Source organism: Chenopodium quinoa, unplaced genomic scaffold, assembly GCF_001683475.1.
Source record: "Chenopodium quinoa cultivar QQ74 unplaced genomic scaffold, ASM168347v1, whole genome shotgun sequence".
Taxonomy (NCBI): domain Eukaryota; kingdom Viridiplantae; phylum Streptophyta; class Magnoliopsida; order Caryophyllales; family Amaranthaceae; genus Chenopodium; species Chenopodium quinoa.
In genome coordinates, this window is record NW_018745105.1 from 3,125,293 (window position 1) to 3,152,088 (window position 26,796).

A 26,796-nucleotide genomic window follows, 5' to 3' on the forward strand; every position below is an offset into this window, starting at 1 on the left:
CTGGTTTGAAAGTTTCAGAAACTTGACCATTTATAAGGGTTTTATAAGACACCGTAGTCACACACTGGGAAATCCACTGGACCCACACCGGGGGAAAACCATACACCCTTAAGACCTCGAGCAAGAACACCCAATCGACCCGGTCATAGGCTTTGGACATATCCAGCTTGATCACCGCCTTTGTAGGCACTCCATTACTCGTATTTATCAAATGAAAAAGTTCATGACTCAAATGAACATTATCTTCCATATACCTTCCTGGAACAAAAGCATGTTGGAACTCACTAATCAGGGAAGGAAGAAGATGCTTCATTCTATTTACAAGGCATTTGGCTATGCATTTGTAAATAGTATTACAAAGGATAATAGGACGAAATTGTGTAGCCAGCTCAGGAATATCCACCTTAGGTAACATAACCAGCAAAGAGGCATTCACCTCTTTCAATAAATAACCTGTAGAGAAAAAGGATTGTACTGATTCAATAACCGTAGCTCCCACCGTATCCCAATGTTGATGAAAGAACTCTGCTATAAAACCATCAGGCCCCGGGGCCTTTAGATGATGAATAGAAAACATCGCCTTCCTAATTTCCTGCCCAGTAAAAGGCCGAACGAGCTCGATTGCGTCAAACTCTGACACCGTGGGTAAATCTAGCTCCCGAAGGACTAAATTAACCCGTTCCTTATGATTATCATCCATCCCTCTTGCCGGGATATAAACTTCTTTAAGAGTATCGTGAATTAAACACTCCAGATTCTTTTGACCTATCACCCAATCATCATCTCCTTTCCTTAAAGTGATAATCTCTCTTCTCTTTTGTCTTTGCTTAACTCTGTTGTACATCATAGTTGAAGAACAATCACCTTCTTGGATCCATCTATCCTTCATTCGTTGTTGCCAATAGTGAAATTCCATAGTGCTCTTAAAGACCCGATCGTTGATAGATTGCACATAAGAAACCCCTTCTTGTAAGGAGTTTATATTTTCTCCTTGAACTAGCAACTCTCCCGAGTACTTCCTCCAATTTATTCCCCAAATTTTTTTGTTATTCAAACACCACTTTTGGATTTTACGCCTCAACCACTTACCCCTTCGAACTTGCTTGAACATAGTTGAACCACTACATTCTATACTCCAAACTTCATGAATGAACTCCCTAATTTCCGGAAAAATCAGGCACCAAGTTTCGATTTGATAAGGCCTATTTGATTTCAAAACCAAGGGGTTTGAATCATAAGTAATTGCCGCATGATCCGAAACCGTAATAGGCTCATGAATTACCCTTCCATTTGGGAATTCATTAAACCATTAAGAAGAAGTATAAGCTCTGTCTAGCCGCTCCATAATCAGATCCGTGCCAAGCCTTTTGTTCGACCAAGTGAAACGAGGACCGGAGAAAGGAACTTCAAACAAATCAGTTTGAAATCTCCAATTTAAAAAGTCATCCAGCCCTTTAATCACACTAGACCCTCCTAATTTGTCACTAAGCGACTCCAATTGATTTATGTCTCCCATAATCAACACATTAGGAGTATTATGCACAAGGGAAATTAAATCATCCCACTCCTTAGACCTATCTTCAACCTTAGGCGCACCGTACAAGAACAAGACATTTCTACTAGATCCATTAACATCAACCAACTTACAAAAGATGTAGTTCGAAGTCGAGGCTAAACAAAAAACTTCACCCGAATACCAACAAAACAAAGCTAGACCTCCTTTAGTACCAACTGAGTCTACCCCAAAAGAAAAATTAGGGGCAAACTTTACAAACATCTTACTAACATCACTAAACAACATCTTAGTTTCTGAAATAAACATAAAAGACGGTAAATTTGAAGCTAACAACCACACTAGATAAGGATGAGTAGGGGATAGTGGGTCATTAGTCCCCTACAATTCCAAGTGATTATCTTCATATATCCTTCGGGTGCTGAGTCGGCGCAGCATCCTCACCTTCTGGAATAAACATAGAGTCCATAAGCACTTGTTGAACTTCCATGTCAAAAGCATCAAGGTCCTCATATAAGTTCGAAGTAACCTCTTCACTTTGTTGTTTCTTAGATGGACCCGAGGAAGCCGAAGAGGTTGTAGCCGCCCTCTTTCGGCCCCCTTTCTTGAACAGATCCGAGCTCGCACGAACACCATGAAGGCGCGCACTATCCACATCAGTTATGGCCTTCGATTTGAACTCAAAAAGCCCATCTTTGTCACGCATCCAAACATTAAAACCTCCCTTTTCTGCCCACCGATGCAAGGTTTTCAACCGCTTCTTCTCAACCCAGCCCAAATCATACGAGCTTGCCCTAACATTCTCATCATCACAAGAGTTAGCAGGTGAACACTCAATATTTCTCGGCCTTTTTCCACGAGCCTTACTCAAACTTTGTTCCAGCAGAAAAACATCATTATCAAACGAGCAAGGCTGCGAAGTTGGCGAGTTTGGGGGATCGAGTTCGTTGTTATCAAGGGATCCCGGTTGTGGCACAAGTGAATTTGGTGGGTCAAATTCAGTGAAAGGCAAAATCTGAAACTCGCCACCAAAGGAGGTTGGAGAATCCGGCAAGAACAAGGCTCTCACACGGTCAGGATACACTCTCCGCGCGCGCGAGAGAGACAAAGACTGGATTATTAATTATCTTATTAAGCGTGATTACAAGTACCAATTCCCTTTAAACATGCTTAAAAGGCGTGATCAAACAATAACAATAACTATCAAGCAACATAATTATATTAATTATAACAATTATAGAAATAATCATAATCATGTTAAAGCATAATAATAGCAAGATCCTAGGCATGATACTAACAAGATTAATAACAAACCCTAGCATGTCACTAAACATCAAAGATCAAATAAATAGCCCTAACATGATACTAAGAAGATCAAAACACCCTAACATGATACTAGGAATCAAAATAATAGCCTAGACATGATTTCTATATCATAATATCAATAAAATCAATTAAAGCACTTACTTGGATGCCTCATATCTTTTTCTAATAACAAAATACACGCGTTAGTAACTTCAAGGAAAATAATAAAGCAAACAATTAAATCAAATAATTGAAATAGAGATTTGGGACCAAACCCTCAGAAACCAAACCTTTCATGTCTAGGGCGAAGGTAACTTCGAACTTGACTAGGTGTTTCTAGATCTTGTGAATGCGGAATTTTATATGAAAAAACTAATTTAGAAAAGAGAGAGAGAGTAATCAAGTGATTCTTGATGAGAGTTGATGATAGAGAGAGTTAATGATTGAAAACAAAATTTTAAGAGGCTATTTATAGAGAAAATCAGCCGGATATGATAAAAAAACGAATCAGAGTTTTGAAATGAGTAAAACACGATCACAGAGCCAAACACGCGCGTGGCGCCAAACGCTGAGTGCAGCGCCAAACGCTAAGTTTGGCGCTAGACGCTAGGCTTGACGTCCGGCGCAGCAAAACAGTTTTTGCGGATTTTGTTTTTATCATATCTTTTGATCCAGAAATCCAAATAAGTCATATAATATGTCGTTGGAAATTTCTTGAAGTCTACTTTTCAATCCATTTAGAATCAGATTAAAATCTTTTGTAGATAAAAAGATATAGACGAAATAGTGGAATGGTGTCAGTTTTGGATAGAGTTTCATATTCCATTCATATATTTTTCGTTATAGTTCGGGTTTAATATTATAATATATCATTGGAAAGATAATTTCAATATATATCCAACCATATAAAATTTGGATAAAGATTATGAGACACAAAAATTAAATCTAAATATATTCCACTTCGTACAAAACAAGGATTCTTAAAAGAAGTAGTTTTATTCAATTTCAAACTCTTTGAAACATAATTATCAATCCTAACTCCATTAGGATTTAAAAGAACCTTCTAGAGTATTCTAGAAGACTATAATCAATCCTAATAGCTTTAGGAATGATAATTAATAATAGGTCATCCTCTAGATCATTGGGCCGCATATAAAAACCAAATCGAGCCCAGTTTAGTATTTTGGCCATAACTTCCTCATTATTCATCGGAATTGGGCTTATAATATATCGTTGGAAAGGTCTTTTCAAGCCCCATCCAACTACACCATTATTGGACCTTTATCATGGACCAAACTAAACTGGAATGCACGTTTTTCATAAATAAGGTAAGAAAAGAAATATTTTCAAAAATAGAAAGAAGAGATATTTTATTAAAAACATCCTCATCACTAGACTTTTCACACTTTCGCTTTGTTCGATAATCAAATAACATGAAAGGTATTCATCACTGGGTTTGGTTTTGGGGAGACACAAATGGGTGTCTACACACGTGTAGATTAGGCTTAATTAAAAAAAGTACCTATTCAACCGGTTGCAAGTCACTTGGGACTATTTTGAGCGAATTAAGTATAAAGGTCGGATTATTTTTCATGGACGCCCCAAAGGTGGGATTATTTCAGCATTTTTTCCTTATTTTAATCATGATGTTGAAGATTTGTATTTACATTAAAGCTTAATTTTTATAATCATATTAGGCGCTAAAAAAATAAATTATTATAATTCGGATTTTCGGATCGGATCCAAATAATCGAATTTTAATTTGGATTGGATTGGATTGGGAGAGAAATTTGGATCGGATCGGATTGATAAATTGAAAACCGAATTATATTTCGGATTTGGACAAAATCCAAACCGAAAACCGAATGGACACCAAACAAGGGTAATCGTGTAAATGAGATTGACCATAATTTTTTTAACTAATCCACATTATCAATGATGCTAGTTGTAAAAAAGTTAAACATAAATCAATTAAATTAAAAATAAAATAATTACTTCACCAAAATTCTTTTAATACCTACTTGCAGTCCCTTAATGATGAAAAATAAAATGGTGCATTGTAATAAAGCTTTTAAAAGTTTTTTTTTTTCGCAAAATGGGGCATTTAAAAGGTTTTTTTTTTTTTTTTTTTTTTTTTACAAATTTTTCAAATAAATATGATAATGTTTATACGCAATAAAAATGATTTTTGAGCAATTAGTTATATTTTGTTATATCATCTTCCCAGTCTAATTTGAATTTGTTTTGGAATATTGTGGTGTCAAAGAATTACACTCCTCTTTCCTTCTAATCTTTTTATAGAGAATCTACTTCACAAGTCCAAAGAGGTTTCATCTCAAAAGTATATGTCAATAGAAAAAAAATAGCCCATAGATTCCATCCCAAAACTCTATGACAATAGGAAAACAACTCATTAGCCTTATAAAATGATTTTGTTGGGTTAGTGTGACCCAAATTCCATAAGCCCAATTTATTATGTCTCGAGATTTCTCTAAATTTCTAGAAACTTCTACAATATTGAGAAATTGATGGAGAATGGTGGAAGAATCTAGAACTAGTGAATGCTCTTGAAGGTTCTAGATTTATGTAGAAAATTTAAAGAGCTTGTGTGTAGAAAATTTCACAAACTTCCTCCACCTCCATACATCACCTATAAATATAAGACGTCGGGCATTATTTAAGAGCAATGTATTCACCTACATCATCCTCCAAATACTCACTCTCCTTAATCCGCTATCTTTATTTTGTACTACTCTTTTTGAGAGTTTTTTTTTTTGTGAGAGTTTTCTTGTAATATTCACCAAGGGTTTTTGTACAATCCTATTTTTCATATAGTGGATTTATTTTTAGCGCTCATCGTTCATGGTTTTTTTTTTTATAATTTTTTCCATGTTAAATATTGTGTGTCCAATTCTCTATTACTGATCTTGACATTATCTATCTCCTAATTATTTATCAATCTCTACATATTTAATTTGTTTTCGCTGTGCACTCACCAACTCTAATTGTTTTACTCAGGGCGGCCTAGACAACCCAACAACATAGGGTCTTGGATTTCTTGGGCCCAAAATCTGAAATTTTTATATAATAACAGTATAAAAATATATTTATTAGTTGTGAACAATTGTGACGTTTAAGTTGGCTACAGTCGCCGCTGCTCGCGAACCTTGATCTTCCCCTTGTCAATCTTAATCTCTAGCTAAGTTTTATTAGTTTTCAATGTTTCTTTGCTTTTCGGAACACCACTTGTTGTAATCACAAGTTATTGATCTCAAATTTTGTGTTTTATAGGAGGTCATTAACACTACTTTATAGCCCAACCTCTAATTTTGTTAACGAACTGGGTTGTTGTTTGTAAAATGCTTAATTAATTAATATTATCGTCTTTTATAAGTTAATAAAAAAGTTGGTTGAGTTTGTGAGTTCAAATCTCATTTGTGTCATTAATAACACTTAGTACATGTATGTTATTGACTAATCTTGTTTGTTATTTTATATTTTCTCTATTTTTTTAACAGTTGGTCTTGTATGGACCTAGTTTACAATAAATTATTGTAGACCCAAAATTTGACACTTTCAAATAATATAATCACATTTTGGATGATATAATCACATTTTTAGATGATATAATTATCTTTATGTGAGTCATATTTTGATGATAATCTCGTAGTAAATCATTTAATGAGATTATATAATTATCTTTATGATGATTTGATACTTTTTATAATGAAAAATTCACTTTTTGAGTGATAAATTTACATAACAGTTTCAGGATGATATAATCACTTTTGTAGTAATATAATCACATTCGTATGATATACTAGAAGGTTGGGTCTACAATAAGTTATTGTAGACCAGGTCTATTATAGTCTTTACCTTTTTTAAACTTACAATACTTACAACACACTATAATTTTATTATTATTATTATTATTATTTTTTTTTTTTTTTTTTTTTTTTTTTTTTGTTAAAAGTTGTACTTGTATTCTCCTTATTTTATTCTCGTGCCCCACTAATTTATTCTCCTAACCATCTTTCACACTATTTTAAAGTGTATTACTCCGTGAATCATATGAGCCCACTACTAAAAACCAGTGAATTGCGACCGGTTGCGATCGCCAGTGCCGGTCGCAAATTGTATGGAAAAAGGTCGCAATTGGCAATTGCGACCGGCACCGGTCGCATAGGCGCAGTCGTTATTTATCTGGTCGCAAAAACAAAAAATTGCGTCCACTTGGCGGTCGCAGATCAAATTGCGACCGTTTTTCATATTTTCAACGACCGTTTTTTAAGATGACGTAATTAGTTATTTGAGACAGGTAGAGCGGTCGCAATTATTGAAAATTACGACCGCCTAAGACGGTCGCAAAATCCTGGGATCTGCGACAGGGCCTAGCGGTGGCAATTTTCAGAAAATTACGACCTGTCGCAAAATCCTGGGAACCGCGACATGGCAACAGGGGGTTGCAATATTTAGAAAATTATGACAGCTAAACGGTCGCAATTTCTAAGAGAATTGCGACTGTTCGAGACGGTCGCAATTTATTATATCTGCGACAGGTACAGACGGTCGCAAATATGATATGACAATAATGCAATTTTCATATAATTACAATTTGCATTATCGATGTCATCCTAACCTGAACCATAACCTGTTATCATATGAATTAATTTTAAAATTAATATAAAATAAAAATAAAATGCATAATTCGTATAAATAATAATATTAATAATTAAAAAGTCCAACTTCGAACAATACATACAATAACAATGTTCAAGTTAATAATAATAGTAATTAGTTAGTATTAGCTTTATAAGCTTAACTTAAAAACTAAGTTAGGCCTATAGAATAAGTAATGGCCTATGTTCATTCAAAAAATAGATAAGGCCAACATGTGACAATATAATACCAATTTAAGGCCTATATTCCCCAAAAAAATAACGAAATGACCTATATCCCCCCAAAAAAAACCTAAGGCCTATATTCCAAAAAAAAAAACCTAAGGCCTATATTCCCCCAAAAAAATACTAAGGCCTATATCAACAATACTAATCTAAGAGCTTTATGAACAAAAACTACGACACCGGAGTCTGGTGACCAAGCCCACCACCACTCATGTCCGGGTCATCTTCCCTAGGAAGCTGAAATGGAGGACCACCTGAACAGTTAGAGAACAAGTTCTGCAACATTGTCTCCATCATTCGCTTACTCTCAATTGCCGACTCCTCCCGCTCCTTCTTCAATGCCTCCTGCAATTGCGTAGCAAACTGTGCCTCCATCTATGCCTGCATTTGCACTTTTGCCTCCTTTATTCGCTCGGCAACCTCGGCTTGCACACGTTCCTCCAACTGTGAAGCTATAGAAGGATTGTACGATTGTGAGCCTTTATCGGAAGAGGGGTTGTAAAACAAACTAGCACTTGCACCTAGGCCCTTCACTACACCCTTTTTCCTACCACCAACAACCTCCCAGTATAGCTGGTTAGGGTCCGGTTGTGACCCTTCTTGAGTGGAAGACTCGTCAAGCTTCTTTTGGTAGGCTTCCTGAAATCAAACAACTCATATTTAGCATATTAAACATGTTTATAGGTTCAAATTGCTAAAAAATACACATTTTCAAGCATTTACAAGGCTATAGGTTTACAACTTGGCTAAAATGGCTTAAATGGCCTTCTAACTTACCCATTTTCTTTGTTAATGCTATATTCTAAGAATTTGTCAATCAAATAACTCATATTTAGCATACAAAACATGTTTACAGGTTCAAATTGCTAAAACATACACATTTTCAAGCATTTATAAGGCTATAGAGTCATAACTAGGCATAAATGGCATTCTAACTTAGCCATTTTCTTTGTTTATGCTATATTTTAAGATTTTATCAATCAAACAACTCATATTTATCATATTAAACATGTTTATAGGTTCAAATTGCTAAAACATACACATTTTCAAGCATTTATAAGGCTATAATGTCATAACTAGGCTAAAATGGCTTAAATGGCATTCTAACTTACCCATTTTCTTTGTTTTTGCTATATTCTAAGAATTTGTTAATCAAACAACTCATATTTAGCATACAAAACATGTTTATAGGTTCAAATTGCTAAAACATACACATTTTCAAGCATTTATAAGGCTATAGGGTCATAATTAGGCTAAAATGGCTTAAATGGCATTCTAACTTAGCCATTTTCTTTGTTTATGCTATATTCTAAGATTTTATCAATAAAAAAACTCATATTATCAAGCAGAGCAAAGTGAATTCCTGAAAGTCACATTTTTAATTCCAGAAATTCACATTTTCAACCTAATTTTGAAAAAAAAAAAATTACAGCTACTAACCTGACTTAACTCGACGGAAAACGGAGGAGGGACGGAGAGAAGAGGAACACGACGAGGCGGCGACGGTAGCCCTGCGAAGAGGTTCGATTGTGACCCAAATTTAGGGTTTTCACCCAAATTAATTAAATAAAAGAAAAAACAAAATGCATGACTTACCTGAGTACCGGCGTCGGAAAACGAGGAGGGACGAGCAGGAGGGGAAGCCGGCGACGGTGGTCTTGCTTAGGGGTAGATTTCGACCCATTGTTAGGGTTCACAATTAAGTAACGAAATAAAAAAAAAAAGAGAAATTAAGTTAAACCAACCTCGTGCAGTGTCGCCGGTCGAAGAATTCTCGTCGGAGGGAAGAACGAGTTGAGAATGCTCGTCGCCGGAGAATCTCTTCGTTGTTTCCCTCTTTCCCCTTCTCTGTTTCTTCTTTCCCCTTCCCCTTGCAAATGAAATACGACTACACTGTTTTAATTTTAAATTTTTTTAGAAAAACTTGCAACCAGTTCTACGACAGTTAAACTGGTCGTAATTATTTTTTTAAAAAAGATTAGATCACATATTTTCAACACCGGCACAACGGTCGCAACAAAATAAAAAACGGTCGCAAAAAATTAATTTTACGACAGTCTCTTAAACGGTCGTAATTAATATGAATTGCGACTGTTTTTATACCAGTCGCAATACATCGGTCGTAAAATCACCGAATTTTAGTAGTGGCCCACTTTTCTTAAATACTGTGAAAAAGTGTGTTACAAATATAAAGAAACGAGAAAGCATTTTTTTATTTTAGCAATATGTTGTATTGTTGTTACATACTTTGTATGTTATAAAATTTAAATGGATTATTACCTAATATCGACATATAACTAAAGAAATGCAAGGTATTTCAGATTAAAATGTTGGATTTTTTTTCCATACAGTAGCATAGGGACCCTTAAAAGTTTACGACAGTTTTAGTTTAAGGGTCTGTTCACATTTACTGAGCTGAACTAAACTGAACTGATTGGAGCTGAACTGAGCTGAAATGAATATTTTATGAGAGAGGAACATTAGGAGCTGAAATGAACTGATTGGAGCTAAACTGAACTGAACTGAAATTAAGTAAATGTGAACAGACCCTTACTATCTTTTCTTTTCTCAATGTGGGACATTTACTGATTTACATGTGTTGTTTGGGAAACCTATATCAACACTCCTCACATGTAAAACCCCTTTAATTCCGTCACATGTGAATATGAAATATTTTATGAGTCTAGAGTGCAATTTTTTTTGAGCATTTGTGATCCTCACGCTCCATGAGGGGATGTTAAAAATCTCAAGATAGAGTTTAGGAATATATATTCTATCATAATATATTCTAATGTATATTTTATCTTAGGAATAGCTTGACTTTTCGGTCCGGTTTAATTTCGATATTTTTAATAACATTATTTTAAAAAACTTTTTTTTGAATAATTTTTAAATAACTATATTGTGATACGTGACTACTTCCAAGTCTAATTACAGATTTATGCGTACTCATTACATACATATGTATAGTAATATATAAAGAGAAAGGCATTTTGAGTGATAATTTCACTATCCCCAAATTACCCCTTTCAATTATAGTAAAATTAAATATTAATTTTTTAAAAAATAAAATAAAAGATTTGTTTTTTTTTTGAGGAAAAAAATAAAAGAGTAGTTATGATAGAGCAATTTTTTTAAAAAAATAAAATTTATGTTTTCATATCTAATAGGAGAGGTAATTTTTAATATTGAGAAGGGCATTTTGGAAAAACTCAAATTTATCACCCAAGATGCCCTTTCTCTTTATATATTACAATAGATACAAACTAAAGGATCACACTACACATTTACAATATAAGCATTTTATATTGTACACGCGTGGCGTGTACCTCTTAGCTTGTAAGAATAAAGAGGAGAATATAGTTTAACTAGATGAAGCCTGTGCGATGCATGGTTTGTTTGAATTTTTAAAAATATTTTTTTGCATGTATGTGCTAAAATTTGTTATATATTTGGATAAAATTCATAATATCAAAAGACTATATTTTATATTTAATTAATTTAAACTTAAAAATCTCATTCGCAAATTTTGCTTACATGTCATTTAAATTATTTTATTGGCTACAATTAAAATTTATAATCCTACGTGGTGCGTTATACATATATATATATATATATATATATACATATATATATATAGGGGAGGGATCCGGTGAGAATAGGTCTTTATATGAGAAATCTATCATATATGAGAATACATCACAACCCTAAATAGAACAAGATCCAAAAGCTGAGATCACTCCAAGAGTAATGGCAAAAGTGTAAATTTGCGCTCAAATAAAACCCTTCCTACCCAGACATTCAACTCATCCTCCAAACCCATGCTCAAATTACCAGCTTCTCTCTCTCCATAAAGCTTGACTTTCTCTCTCCTCTTGTTCTTAGGTAAGTAATTCAATTCTTATGATTCAATTCTTTTTACTCATTATATTCTTATGATTTTTGTTGTGATTTGTTTGAGCATTTTTATGCGATTTTTCCCAATTTTTTAATCGATTTTTTGCTTTGATTTTTATGCAAATTTTCTTAGTTTTTTCACAATTTTTTCCCTGATTTTGGCGATTTTTATGCTCGACTTTGTTCGTTTTATGTTCGATTTATGTTCGATTTTTGGATTCTATTCGATTTTTGCGATTTATATGCGTTTTTTTTTCAAATTTCCATCTTATTTTCGAATTTTTGATTTAAATTTTATTCTTACAATCAAAAATATGGTTTCAATTTTATTTTAAATTGATATATATATATATATATTATATATATATATATATATATATATATATTTAGGTTAAATTTATTGATCTTGATTGCTTGGATTGAATTTGTGTATATTATCAGTGTTTCATTTGAAATTTGTAATCTGAATTTTTGCAGGTTCATAATATTAGGTTGAAAATTATGGATGAACAAAAATCGTAGAACATGGTTGAAATTTTTCTAACATGTATGTACAAATTTAGAACATGTTAAAAAAGTTAGGGAAAGTAATAACTGAGGATGTAGATGAGTAAAATTTGATGAATAATTTAGAGCATTTGATAAATAATTTAGAAGAAATGAGTAAAATTTTGGAACATGTTCTGATTTTTCTAAGGGGGTGTCTAAATAACAATGTAGAACGTATGAGTCATAAATTAAAACATATAAGTAAAAATTTAGAACAAACATCTTAATTAGGTTAAACTTTAGTCTTGAATTTATGCTCTATATATAATAAATCTCTTTGTTTTAAATCAAATTTGCATGTACACTTTGAATTAATTATTATAAATATTGTTCTAATTTCATACTCATATGTTCTAAATCTTAAATTGTTTTTTCTAAAAAACTTACATGATCTAAGATTGTTATTCAAATGTTCTAAAAATTGTTTCTAATGTTCTAAATTTTTAGTCTAATGTTCCAAATTATATTTTATATGCTCATAAGCTTTAACAACTAACTCTTCATTCAAATGTACTTAACAGTGATTCTTGATTAGGGGATTTTTATCCACCAATCAGCATCCGACACGTGGGCCAGCCAGGTTTCGCCACGTGTCCTTCATGTAGGCCAATAGGAGCCTGCCACGTGTCATCAAGAGATTCGTCCTCCTTGCACCAATTGCAATGTGACACGTGTCCACCCATTCCAAATGGGAAAACCGGCCAGCAAGGCCCAATCATTGTGGGAGGCCTAGTCAGCCTTAGGTTTAACCTAAACCTAGTACTGGCACGCATCCCAAGGCATATAAATATGCCCATTAATCCTCATGAAAGGGGATTACGCACATTTAACACTCTCACCTAGAGAGACCCAATCACTTTTATTTCCGCATTAATTACTTCTTAATCAAGTACTAACTTGACCGTCGGAGGCGGATCTCCAATCGTCCGGAGCATCCGTTTGTTTTGCAGGTACAGGCGTCCGGTTCCAGTCTCAACTCTCCCGCAGGACATCAGAAAACCCCGAAACATTTTGGCGCCGTCTGTGGGGAGAGTACTTCTGAGATGGCATCCACGTCTGTACCGACTCCTGAAGAGAGGCGTCCCCTGGACAACCCTCAAGTTCAGTCGGACCATGATACTGAGGAAGAATTTGAAGTTGAAGCTCACACAGCTTCACACGGGACCCTAAGGGCCCGACGCACCCGTCATACCGAAAGGAGAGAACGGGGAGATCTTCAAACTGGAATCAGGGATCGAGCCGGCGCACCGCCTGTTCAGCAGCAGCCGGCTGATGGGTCTGCTCCCATTACAAGAAACAAACTCATGACCTTCATGAGGGGCTTCAAGGGAGATATTCAAGAGTTGCTCAACAAGAAGCCGCCTGCTCTGGCCAAGGAGCAGTCGGCTAAGAAACCTTCCTCTTCAGGGAAGAGGAAGCCTGTTCAAGGGCGAGAGGCAACCCCTCATCCTAACTCTAGGAAGTGGGAGCCGCCTGTCCTTGATTTCACAAAGTACCGCTTTCCTACTCCAGGAAAGAGGAAACATGTTCGTCATATTCAGGCGGACGGGTCGAAGAAAACATACACAGATGCTCGGCTATTGCTAGAGCAGAAAAAGAATGACCGATTGTCAGAGTCGGCCTCTACTTCAGAATTCCAAGACAGTCTACGCAATACCTCGATGAGGTATACTCAGTCGCATCATGAGAGTCAGTCAGGCGGTACCTCCCGTCAGTCCGGCTTTCATAGTGACCAGACGATACCAAACTTACCATTTGTAACGCAACAACAATATTTCTCGCAGCCACCTCTGTTTGGAGGGCATGCAGCAAAGAATGCCCAACCTATGGACTGGCAGCTACGGTTGCTTAGACTTAGGGAACAGCCGTCGGCCTTCTCCAAGGAAATTACTGAAGCCGCTCAGCCGGCCAAAGTGAAAAATGTATTAGTAGGCGCCTATGACGGCACTACTAACCTAGAAGACCATTTGATGGCATTCACCAACCTGATGTACCTTCAAGGGTTGGATGATCCCACTTGGTGCAAGTGTTTTCCAGCGACTCTCAAAGGAATCGCGCAACAATGGTTCGGCAACCTGCCGACTGGTAGTGTAAACAACTTCAGGACGCTTGCTTACTTATTCACCTCCAACTTTGCCATGAACATACCTGCGAAGAAGACGACCCTTGACTTAGGAACGATTCAGCAGGGCGAGAAAGAGGGGATTCGTTCTTACATCAGGCGGTTTAACCTGATGAGAATACAGATTCAAGGGTTACCGGATGAGGTAGCCTATACTGACTTTTTCAGAGGCCTCAAAGACGGGTCGACATTCAAATTTGATTTGGTTCGAAAGAGGGTGGCGACTCTTCAAGAGGCCTTGATTGAAGCGGAAGCCTATATACAAGCGACTGATCTTTTTAGTACGGGAAAACAGTCGGACGAGAAAAGGTTCGACAAAAGAGAAGGACGACAGAAACAGCCGTCGAACAAAGATGAGAAGAAGAGAAAAGAGGTCTGGGCGGCTGATTCCTCTAAACAGCCGGCCCAGAAGAAGAAGAAAGAATTCAAACCATACTCCCCAAAGTATGCGTTTAACAAGGATAGCCAAGCTATCCTAAAGGAAATCAAGGGACGGATCTCAATTGAGAAGCCGGTCCCCATGAAGGGTTCTGCGAGCAACCGGAACCAAGAAAAATTCTGTGATTATCATGAAGATGTTGGTCATCACACCAACGAATGCATCAGTCTCATGCGGTATCTAGACCGCCTGGCTGAGCAAGGCGATCTTGACTCTTATGTCAAGAAATCTACGGGGAACACTTCCTCGAAAAAGCAGTCGGCCAAAAAGAATCAACAGGCCGACAGTTCCGATACAGATGATTCAGTCGTCTACACCATTGCAGGCGGCTTCTCAGGAGGCGGCCCCACTATTAGGGGCAACAAAGACAATATCAGACGGTTAGATGTAAATTCCGTTCACCAAAAACGACCCTCCAAATATTCATTTCCTGAGATTGTCATCACTGAAGAAGATCTAGGAGGGGTAAGAGGGCCGCATGACGACCCTATCGTTATTGAATGTAAAGTGGCCAACCAGAGAGTTGTTCGAATCCTCATAGATACCGGAAGCTCCTCAGATCTCATTAGTAGCAAATGTCTGTCGAAACTAAAATATCAGACTGATTGCATACATCCGACATCCCACCCTTTAGTAGGGTTTGGAGGAGGAGTCGTCCACCCAGTGGGACGAGTGGATTTACCCATCCGCCTGGGTGAAAAAGGGGAAGGACGACACATGGTAGTCCGGTTCCTGGTAGTGGAAGAACTCTCGGCCTACAACATGATTCTGGGACGACCAACGCTGAATAATTCCAAGGCTGTTATAATCCCATCTCTTATGTTGCTCAAGTTTGAGAGGGATGATGGAACAGTCGGGTCCCTAAGGGGAGATCAGAGGATGGCCCGAGAGTGCTATATATCGGATATCAAGCCTACTGTTATGGCCGCTGGGTCCAGTGGTGGAAAAACAGACCTTGACAATGTCAAGGAGAGTGCGCCTGTTCAAGAAGCAGGCGGCAAGAAGAGAAAGGCAGCCCAGACGGGGGCCGCAAGAAAAGACAAAAAATAGCAATCATTGGCAGAGGAGCGGTCGGATGAATTCCGTCCTCAGCCGGCTGGTGAGCATACGAACCTGATCTTAGACGACTCGCGTCCTGACCGAACAGTCAAAGTTGGGACGACTGCTCTGAGAGTCCTGGGTGACGACTTTCACAAACTATTGAAAGAATACAAGGACATCTTTGCATTCGAAGTCCACGAAACGCCAGGCATTAGTCCTGACCTGACAGTACATAAACTGGCTGTGGATTCGAAAAAGAAGCCGGTAAGGCAGAAGAAGCGGAACCATGGCGAAGAAAGAAGTCAGGCGGCAGCCGCCGAAGTTAAAAAATTACATGATGCAGGGTTCATTCGGCAATGTTACTTCCCAGACTGGGTTGCAAATGTGGTGCTTGTTAAAATGCCGAATGGCACCTGGCGAATGTGTGTAGACTACACAGACTTAAACAAGGCGTGCCCCAAAGACAGTTACCCTCTGCCTAAAATTGATAACCTGGTCGACTCAACAGCCGACCATGCTTTGATGAGTTTTATGGACGCCTACTCTGGTTTCCATCAAATTCCTTTATGGAAGAAAGATCAGGAGAAGACGGCCTTCATCACTGATCAAGGGTTATACTGTTACACGGTCATGCCGTTTGGTCTTAAGAATGCCCCGGCCACCTTCCAGCGAATGATAAACACTGTGTTCTTTGATCAGATTGGGAGAAACGTCGAGGCATACATTGATGATATGGTTGTCAAGTCTAAGCTTCAGATTGATCATCTTTCGGACCTCCGAGAAACTTTCGCCACACTCAGGCGACACCATGTCATGCTCAATCCCAAGAAATGTGTATTTGGAGTTGAGTGTGGGAAATTTCTCGGATTCCTTATCAATCAGAGAGGAATAGAGGCGAACCCTGAGAAGGTGCAGGCGGTCATCGACATGCAGTCGCCTCGTACCGTCCGAGAGGTTCAGAAGTTAACAGGTTGGGAAGATTTCTAAGCCGATCAGGCGACAAATGCTTATACTTCTTCCAAGCCATTAAGAAGAAGGCAAGGTTTGAATGGGGGCCGGATGCTGAGGCGGCCTTCCAGAAATTGAAAGTTCACTTGCATTCCTTGCCGAGGCTGGTCAGCCCTTTGCCCAAAGAAGTACTCTACATGTACCTGGCCGTCTCTGATCATGCGTTAAGCGCCGTTCTTCTTGCTGAGAGAGACGACTGTCAGCTCCCGGTCTACTTTGTCAGTCATGTACTAAAAAATGTCGAGTTGAGGTATCCCTTAGTGGAGAAATTTGGTCTTGCACTCTTCATGGCTGTTAAAAAATTGAAGCCCTACTTTTTGGCACATGCAGTCGTCGTGTATACAGATCAACCTATCAAGCGGCCACTGACCACCATGGAGTCGTCAGGCCGGATGATCAAATGGGCCATAGAAATACAGAGCCTCGAAGTTACCTTCGAGCCTAGAAAAGCAGTGAAGGGGCAAGCCTTTGCTGACTTTATTGTTGAGATGACTCGTCCCCCTGATTCTCGAGATCCAGACCAAGTCTGGAAGGTATATGTGGACGGAAGCTCTACTTCAAATGCTTATGGAGCAGGCGTCATATGTCAGTCGCCAGAGGGCGACAGGTACGAGTATGCTCTACGCTTCAGTTTTCAGGCCTCAAACAATGAGGCAGAATATGAAGCTTTACTAGCCGGAATCCGCATGTGCAAGGCGGCAGGGGCACGAAAGATAGACGCCTGTTCCGATTCACATTTGATAGTGAGTCAGTATAATGGCGAATACGAAGCAACCCATCCGGCCATGATCAAGTATTTACAGGCGGTACGACAAGCAGTCGGATCCCTTGAAGATTTTCATCTGACTCAAGTGCCGAGATCAGAAAACAACCAGGCGGATGCACTTTCAAAATTAGCATCATCCGCCTCTTGTGATATTCCTCGAACTGTTTTTTGGGAAGTAATGGAGAAGAGAAGCATCGAGGAAGACCCTATTGGAATCCTAGACAAAAGCTCAACCTGAATGGATCCAATCAGGGCATATCTGACAGACGGTACCCTGCCGGATGATCATCACCAGGTGGCAGCGCTGAAAAAACGGGCAGCCAGTTTTGAAATGATAAGGGGAGAACTTCACAAAAGAGGGTACCTTCAACCCTTCTTAAAGTGTGTTACTCCAGAAAAGGGACGAGAGATACTAGACGATCTTCACTCTGGTTACTGCGCTTCCCATATAGGCGGTAGGTCGCTTGCTCAACGGACAAGGCGGCAGGGCTACTTTTGGCCTACTTTAGAAGCAGATGCAATGGAGATGGTGAAAAAATGTGACAAGTGCCAAAGGTTTGGCAAACTAATTCACCGTCCGGCTACTGACCTCACTACCATTCATAGCCCACTACCGTTTGCTAAGTGGGGCATGGGTATTCTGGGTCCCTATACGCCTGCTACAGGCGGAAGGAGGTACATACTTGTTGCAGTCGACTACTTCACTAAATGGGTGGAGGCGGAGGCTGTAAAGGGAATCAAGACGAAGGATGTAATTTCATTCATCTGGAAAAATGTCATCACTCGGTTCGGGGTTCCCATGTCTATGTTTTTTGATAATGGTCCCCAATTTGAGACGCCTGTTCTCAAAAGCTGGTTGGGTGACCAAGGAATTGCACACCACTTTGCATCAGTCGGCCTTCCACAAGCAAACGGCCAGGTAGAAGCCTTTAATAAAATCATCTCAGACGGTCTCAAGAAAAAGATTGAACGAGCAGGCGGCCTATGGGCGGATGAATTACCACATGTTCTCTGGGCCATTAGGACGACTGAAAAAGGGGCGACTGGAGAAACTCCATTCCTCCTAACCTATGGTGCGGAAGCTGTTCTTCCAATTGAACACTACGAGCCGACTCTTCGAGTAACGCTATATGACGAAGAGGCACACTGGGAAGCCATGCGCCTGGCATTAGACTCACTCCCAGAAAGGAGGGGCAATGCTGTCTTGCGCCATGAAATTTACCGCCTGAGAATGACCAGATCATACAACAAAAGAGTACACATGCGTCCACTCAAAGTGGGGGACTTTGTACTTAGAAAAATGGAAGCAGTTGGTAGGGATAATGAGTCTGGCAAATTAACTCCCAACTGGGAAGGACCCTACCAAATCTATGAAGAGGTCAGGGACGGTACCTACCGTCTGGAAACACCAGACGGCCAACCGTTGCCTCGAACCTGGAATGTAGATAATCTTAAGAAATAATTCTTTTGAATGATGTAAATAGTCGAGGGCTACTTAATAAAAGTTTGTTGTTTCATTCAATTTTGTACTAAGAGGGGCATGCCTACTGACAAACAGTCGGCTACTCTCCATGTTTAATTTTCATTTTTACTTAAGAGGGGCACGCCGCTTGTTCCACACAACCGGCTACTCTCCCATAACACAGTTCACCAAGAACTATCAAAGGCTCATGGCTGAAATGATCAGACCAGGCGCCAAGCCAACTGATCCAAATATAAGTTTAATTCGACCTGTCCCAACATTATAGCAGGCGTCCAACGACATCCATCCGGATGAAATTCGTCGCAGAGAGCAGCTCCCTTTTGGGTGGAACATTGTTCTATAAAATCATTACACGGCACCTATACGAATGTCTAACCAAGACAACCACGTAGCCGTTTCCCGGACAAGGATACCTCTCACTTAACTGACTAATCAGGTCAAACAAGTGTTCGCAGTAACCATCCGTGTCAACCAACCGACTGAACTACTTGGGATAAGAACATTCAGTATCTTATGAGTTAATAGCCAACAAACATTGGCGAATAAAGGGGAACAACCGGTACCCACCGCTTGAAACCTCTACTACTCAGTCACTCGGCGACTAGGTAACAATCATGTTTACTTGGTCACTCCTTAACAATTTAGTATGAAACTAAAAAGGTGTATAGTCTCTAGCCTAAAAAAAAAAAACAAAACAAAACAAACAAGACAGGTAGGAAACCACCTTCTTACTTGGTTGAAGGGGATCCAGTCTTTAAAGTGGCCGACTGATCGCTTAGCCTGGAAACAGACAACCAGTCGTCCAGGGGCATAGGTGGCGTGACTAACTACCTCGTACCTGTCCGCAACTATCGGCCATGCAAAACAGTCGGTATAAGTATGCAATTGGATATCAGAGTTTCGATACTTAACAAATTCGAAACGAAACAAATTCGAAACATTTTGGAAAAAAGGCATCCACGTGGCATTAACAGCCGACCAGAAGGACCGGCATAAATATTCATACCCCCGGCCCCTTGGCCGGGTAAAAGATACAAAAAGAAGCCGGTCATTAAGACCGGAAAAATATTCAGAACCCCGGCCCCCTGGCCGGGTAAACAGAAACAAACGGCACGCTGGCCGCAAAAAGAAGACATAAAGCTTAAGAAGGGGGCATATCTTCAATAATAGCAGCTGCCGCCTGGTCAGCACTCTTTTTGCTGGACTCGGCTTCAGCTGCATCCTTCTTCGATGCATCCACCCCAAGCGGCACAAGCGCCACTACCGGCTCCTCCTCCTCCAACGCCTCGTCCTCAGCAGCCGCCAGGATCTCTTGATTATATCTATCAGAACACTGGCGGTACGTTTTTTCCAATGAGGAAAATTTGGCATTGGGGAAGAGGCGGCCCCAGGTCAGGCACTGGATCTGAGCAGAGTCTTCCATCATCTCTCGGACCAGCTCCTTCTTTTCTTGCTCGGCCTTTGCCGAGAGCTCCTGAGTAAGACTCTTCTCCTGGGTCACCAGGCGTTCCTTAACGTGTGCCAAGGATTTCTCCAAGGTGTCGTATGAGGACATTTTTTGGCGAAGAGGTCTCAGCTCGGCCTTGAGATTGTTGATGGTCGCCTCCAGCTCATTATTTTTCTTCTAGGCCGCCTCTAACTGAGCCCGGATAGCAGAAGTAGCCTGCGCCTGATAATAAAGAATATCAATTGTCAAAACCTCATTTTGGGCAATTTGAAACATTGCCTTATCACAGTCAGAGGCGGCCATAGCTTTTGCAGCCTTTACCTCTTTGTTCTTCCTGTCAAGCGGCTTGCGAAGGCCGTTCACTCGGAGCAGGGCCTAAGTAACAGGGAACAGGCGTCTGTTTTCAAACAAAAAGCAAGCGTCCTGGAATTTAAATAACCAAAAATATGCTAAGTATACCTCAGCAAGGACCCCTGCAATCCCGTCTAGGTCAAAGGTGCCGACACCCCTAACCGCCTCCCTCTCAGCCGGAGGGACGGATTTGATCATAGACTTGGCCACCTCAACCAAGTCTGGCTCCTGAGGGCCGGCTGCATCAAGCATAAACAAACGAGTTAGACCTAGTAAAGAAGGGAGCAAGTCTGAATTCACAAGGACAGCTTCATACTTCTAGGCGGCCCGATTGGAGTTTTAGAAGGAGTGGACGGCTGTTTCTCAGCCGCCGCATATTTCCTGGCAGTACTAGGAGAGCTCGCAATAGTCGTCCTTCGGGTCTTGGAGTCTGGCTGTTGGGAAGAAGAGGCTCTTGGAGTGCCCGTCTTAAAAAAAAAAAAAAAACACTCGGTCAGTATATGCATAAACCCAACTCCAAAAAGAGAGTGAAAGGTTCGGAGCTTACCAAGGGCGCCCCCTTGTTGGGGGATTCGGTTGAGGATTGTTGCATGATGGAGGCTCGCAACATGGCCGCCGCAGTTTTAGAGGCGGTAATTTTGCTCATGGCGTCCGCTGCAAGAACAAATAGCAAAGTTAATAAAAAGTCATAACAGTAATGCATGGAAAAACAGTGTATTCGACAGGCCGGCTACCTCTTGAGCACCGACTGCTGAGGCCACAGGCGGCCAAAAAGTACTCGTCATAGAGCCATTTGAAGCTTGGGACGCAGTGCAGGGGTCCTTGCTCTCGTACCCCTGTAGTAGAGTCGACCCTCGACTCTACTTTAAAGAGTCCTCTATCCAGGATCTCCTTCTTAGCCTTGGGGGGAACAGGCGGCATGCTGCGGCCGCCTGCAAGAAGAGGCGGATTCCTGTTCCACCTGTTGAAGCGCTTGTTCAGCTCTGTGTCTGAACTTTCAATGATAAGGAAGGTGCTTCGCCAATCCTTCCACTTGTTTGCTTTACCTCTTGTCATGAGGTAGCCTCTGTGGCTCGTCAATTGATACCAGCCGGTACCGCCTGCCTTAGGGGTCCGGCTAAGGTAGTTCATGTGGGCGAAAGCCTCGAAGTTTGGCTCCACCCCGTGCAGTTCGCACCCGGCCACATAGTCGAGTACGTTGACCCAGGAGTTTGGGGCTAACTTCCATAACCCCAACTCATACCCATCCAAGATCCGCTGAACAGCCGGATGTAGTGGGAAGCGCAGCCCAGCCCTGATGGCTGCCTCGTAGCAGCTAAAGCAGGCGCTATCATAACTAGTACCAGCCGGCCAGACGACTGTGTCTTCTGGATCCGACACGAAAACTAAAAAGTCGGGGCCCATTGTGTGGTTCGCAATAAAGCTCCCTACTCTCTCTTGCATGGCCGTGATCCGGCCCCGTGGAACAGTGCAGTAGTAAGGGGTATTTTGCTCTCGGTAAAAGGCGGATGGCTCCGCCCAATTGTCCCCCTTCTCAACTGCGTGAGAAAGCCTCGCCTCTTGTAGGCGGTTGTTTTTCTCTTCTGTGTCCAGAGAAGCATGACCAGAAGAGCTAGACTCCTCCCCTCTCCCAGAGGGGCCCGCCTTCTCTCCTTCAAAAGGAGTAGGAGAGAATGTAGACATGTCAACTGTAAAATGGGAAGGGTTCACCTTGACCCCTCCCTCAGAACTGACGGCTGTCAAGCCGCCTTGGTTCACTTCCACATCTGGCGCCTGGTCAGATGTTTCACTAATCGGCACCCTGTGGGAGGAGCCGTCTCAGTTCGAGATCCTAGCAGTTCTTTTTGTTCTGGCCATCATGTTCTGCATAGACACAGAGACAGTCGGACTTTGTATAAAGGGCAAAGATGGGTCCGAAAAAGTGCAGGCGGCACTCCTAGTCCTAGATTCAGCCGTCCCCGGTGACCGGCTGATCACTAACCTAGGTCGTGTCGTGTGCCTCCGTGGTGCCATTTCAAAAAAGAATAAAATAAAGAGAAAATTAAGAGTAAGAGAACCGACGGTTACCTGAACGAGTGAAGTTGACGGAGTTCTGAAAATCCTGAGTAGCCGGCTTGTCAGAACAGGCGGTAGGCAGAAAGAGTCCGGAATGTCAGAGCAAGTTCAGGGGTCCGAATGTTCTCTCTAAAAAGTTCTCAAGTGTGACACGTGTCCACCCATTCCAAATGGGAAAACCGGCCAGCAAGGCCCAATCATTGTGGGAGGCCTAGTCAGCCTTAGGTTTAACCTAAACCTAGTACTGGCACGCATCCCAAGGCATATAAATATGCCCATTAATCCTCATTAAGGGGGATTACCCACATTTAACACTCTCACCTAGAGAGACCCAATCACTTTTATTTCCGCATTAATTACTTCTTAATCAAGTACTAACTTGACCGTCGGAGGCGGATCTCCAATCGTCCGGAGCATCCGTTTGTTTTGCAGGTACAGGCGTCCGGTTCCAGACTCGGAATTGTAACTCTCCCGCAGGACATCAGAAAACCCCGAAACAATTCTTATGTTCCGATTACAATTAAATAAACTTCATTATTGAAATTAAGCTCTTAAAAATTAGTCTTCTGTTCAAATCATATGTTCTAAATATTTAATCACGTGTTCTAAAATTTTTTATCATATGTTCTAAATTTTATTCACATGTTGTAAAATTTATTTTTAATGTTATAAAGTTTTAGTCTAATGGTCCAAATTATGTTTTATAAACTCATTACCTTTATGCTCTAAATAATTAAGTAAACTTCAGCCTTAAATCTATTCTCTAAATAATGTCTTCTGTTCTGAGTTAATTATGTGTTCTAAATATTAAATCATATGTTCTAAATATTTAATCACGTGTTCTAAATAGGTACTGCTATATTTCGTGTGTAATGAAATTTGATCTTCTTGTTCTAAACAAGTACAACATGTCATTTACTCCATTTACAAGGGTTGATCATCACAAGAGTTGCATCACTTTTGCGGCTGGTTTCATAGCAAAGGAAGATAATGAATCATTTGAGTGGTTGTTCAAAACATGATTGTGTTAGTTTGGCAGAGGGCGATGATGAAGATATCAAAGACCTTGTGATTAATCTTCAATGATTGAGGCTGAATTTGGAAGCTAAGAGGAATGCAAGAAGTAATGTTGAAAATAATGCTACTAGAATATGTTGTGGGGAATTGAGTCACCATGATATTCAAAATTGTCCAAAGAAAGTTAAATGATACTTAATGATTTTAGAACATTTTTTGAATATGTGTATTGAATAACACTTTTTTTGTAGTATAAAAATGATTATAGTTTGAATTTAATACATATACTTTGTATGTATTGAAGTTTAGAACATATGACTAAAAATTTAGAACATATGACTAAAAAATTAGAACATATGAGTTATAATTAGTAATCATGTGTGTTGTATGTTTCCGATGCGATTTCAAAATTTTAATTTAGACCATATGATTAAAAATTATCACTTAAATTCTTAGTTCTTGAATACATAAGTACTATTTTTTAATTCATGTGTTTTGTATGTTTTCGATGGGATTTCAAAATTAAAAATTTAGACCATAATGATTTAAATTGGTGGGAGGGTGTGCTGCATGACTTTAAATTTCATTCAGATGTATTTGGGTGGGAGGATATGAGTAAAAAAAATGGAATATATGAGTTTTAATATAAAAAATATGAGTTATAATTTAAAACATATATAAACATATAATTTAGAACATAAGGCTAAAATTTTAGAACATATGAGTAATAATTTAGAACAAATTTATAAAAATTTAGAGCTTATGGGTAAAAAATTAGAACATATGACTAATATTTTACAATAACATGCTATATTTTTGTTCTATGGGGATTTCTAAATAGCAATTTAGAACATAAAAATTTATATAACATCATATATTTTCACATTAATATTTATAGCATATGGATAAAAATTTGGAACATATGAGTATTTTTATATTCTTGCATGCATAACAATGAAGTAGATCAAAAGAAAGACAAAACAAGCTTATATATTCGAATACAACCTTTTAGAAAAATAGTTTTAGTATAATTATACTATATAAAATTCTACATGCTATTTCTTAAATTTTATTACAAATTATTTTCTTTCGCCCATTTCCGTGATCTTGAAGTAATCTCATGATGTAGCTCATTTTCCTTGTGTGATAATATTATAGCACAAAAATCCACCCTCAATTTCTTCATTTGATCGATCTGCAATATAATAAGATAAAATCATTAGACTTTGGTATCCGCTATCCCATTTTTTACATCATTATAAAAAAATAAAATAGATTTACACAACTTACATGATTCAATTAAATCTGCTACTTACATTATACAATTTGGAACTTATGAGTTTAAATTTAGAACATATGTAAAAAAATTTAGAACATATGGGTAAAAAATTTAGACATATATAAAGTTGTAGCAAAAATTAACAATTGAACTAGAATGTATATATACTGCATACTCAACAAAGTTCTAGTAGAAAACATAAAATGTGAGTAAAATAAGAATTAAAATTAGAATTGAATTAAATTTAGAACATACAAGTAAAGTTTTAGAACATATGAGTAAAATTTAATCTCAAAAAAAAAAAAAAAAAAACATATGAGTAAAATTTTAGAACACATCTAACATTTATAAAAAATTGAACAATATCCATGGATGATAACCAACCTTTGAATTTGATAATTGTTTATAGCTTCTAGTAAAGATGACTCCACAATTGGACTTCTAGACCACTGATCATCAATTTTTACAGCTTCATCATCACCATCACTTTTTTTCTTTTTGACAAGTGCTTCATCACCATCTCTATTTGAAAAAAAAAGTATGTTAGAAGCTTAAAACAGAGATTAAAAACAAGGTTACACTTGCTAATCTAAGCTAAGATAGTCAAAACAACAATATTGATTTACATAATCATACACGCAACATGCAATTAAATTTCAGCTTGCCATTTTATCGAATAGGTTATGAGCATCTAAAAGTGATTTCTAAATTTGCAAAAAATCAAACATCAAGAATACTATTGCAGATTATAAACAATGATGATAATGAAGAAGAGAGAGAAATACATCATAATCATATTATTGATCCATTAAATCCAATAAGTAAACATCCCAAAATAAACAATCAATTTCCTATAAACTAACAGATTCAAGAACTTAGCTTTAGAGCACCAATATTATTATCCTTCAATTTAAATTGATACTACCAAAATTCACATAAAAACAAAGTAAAATGCCCAAAATCAATAAATTGATACTTACATCCTTCGTTCATAAGTAGTAATAGCTTAGATTGAATCCATTTGATGAAGAATTTGCGATTTCTAGGGTTTCAACAAAATCACAAAAACCTTATTCAATACAAAAATTTGAACATTGAAGCCAAATATCAAAGGAAAAATAGTTAAAACAGCAAATACCTAACAATATTTGTAGATTCAAGTCAAAATTCAAAGATATCTTAGCATTCAGATCGATCAAACCAGTGTTCGTTCAGAAATTTTTGGGGAAAGAAGAGGGAGAAAGGGAAGAGCTGGTTCAATTTCTAGAGAGAGAAAAAGCCGAACAATTTTTTAAATTTTTCTTGTATACAATCTAAAATTTACAATATTGCCATTATTTTGACCAGGGTAGATGTGGAGCGTTGGATCTTGTTTGATCCAATGGTTATAAATTATTCTTACATATAAAGTGTTCTCATATAAGAGAGGTGTTCTCACACACACATATATATATATATATATATATTAGATTAGTTTCATATATACTGATTAGGGGATTTTGCTCCCACCAATCGGAATGCGCCACGTGGGCCAATCAGGTCCTGCCAAGTGTCCCTCAGTTGGAACTGTCAGGGCTTGCCACGTGGCACCCGCTTATTCGTCCACCTTGGACCTATTAT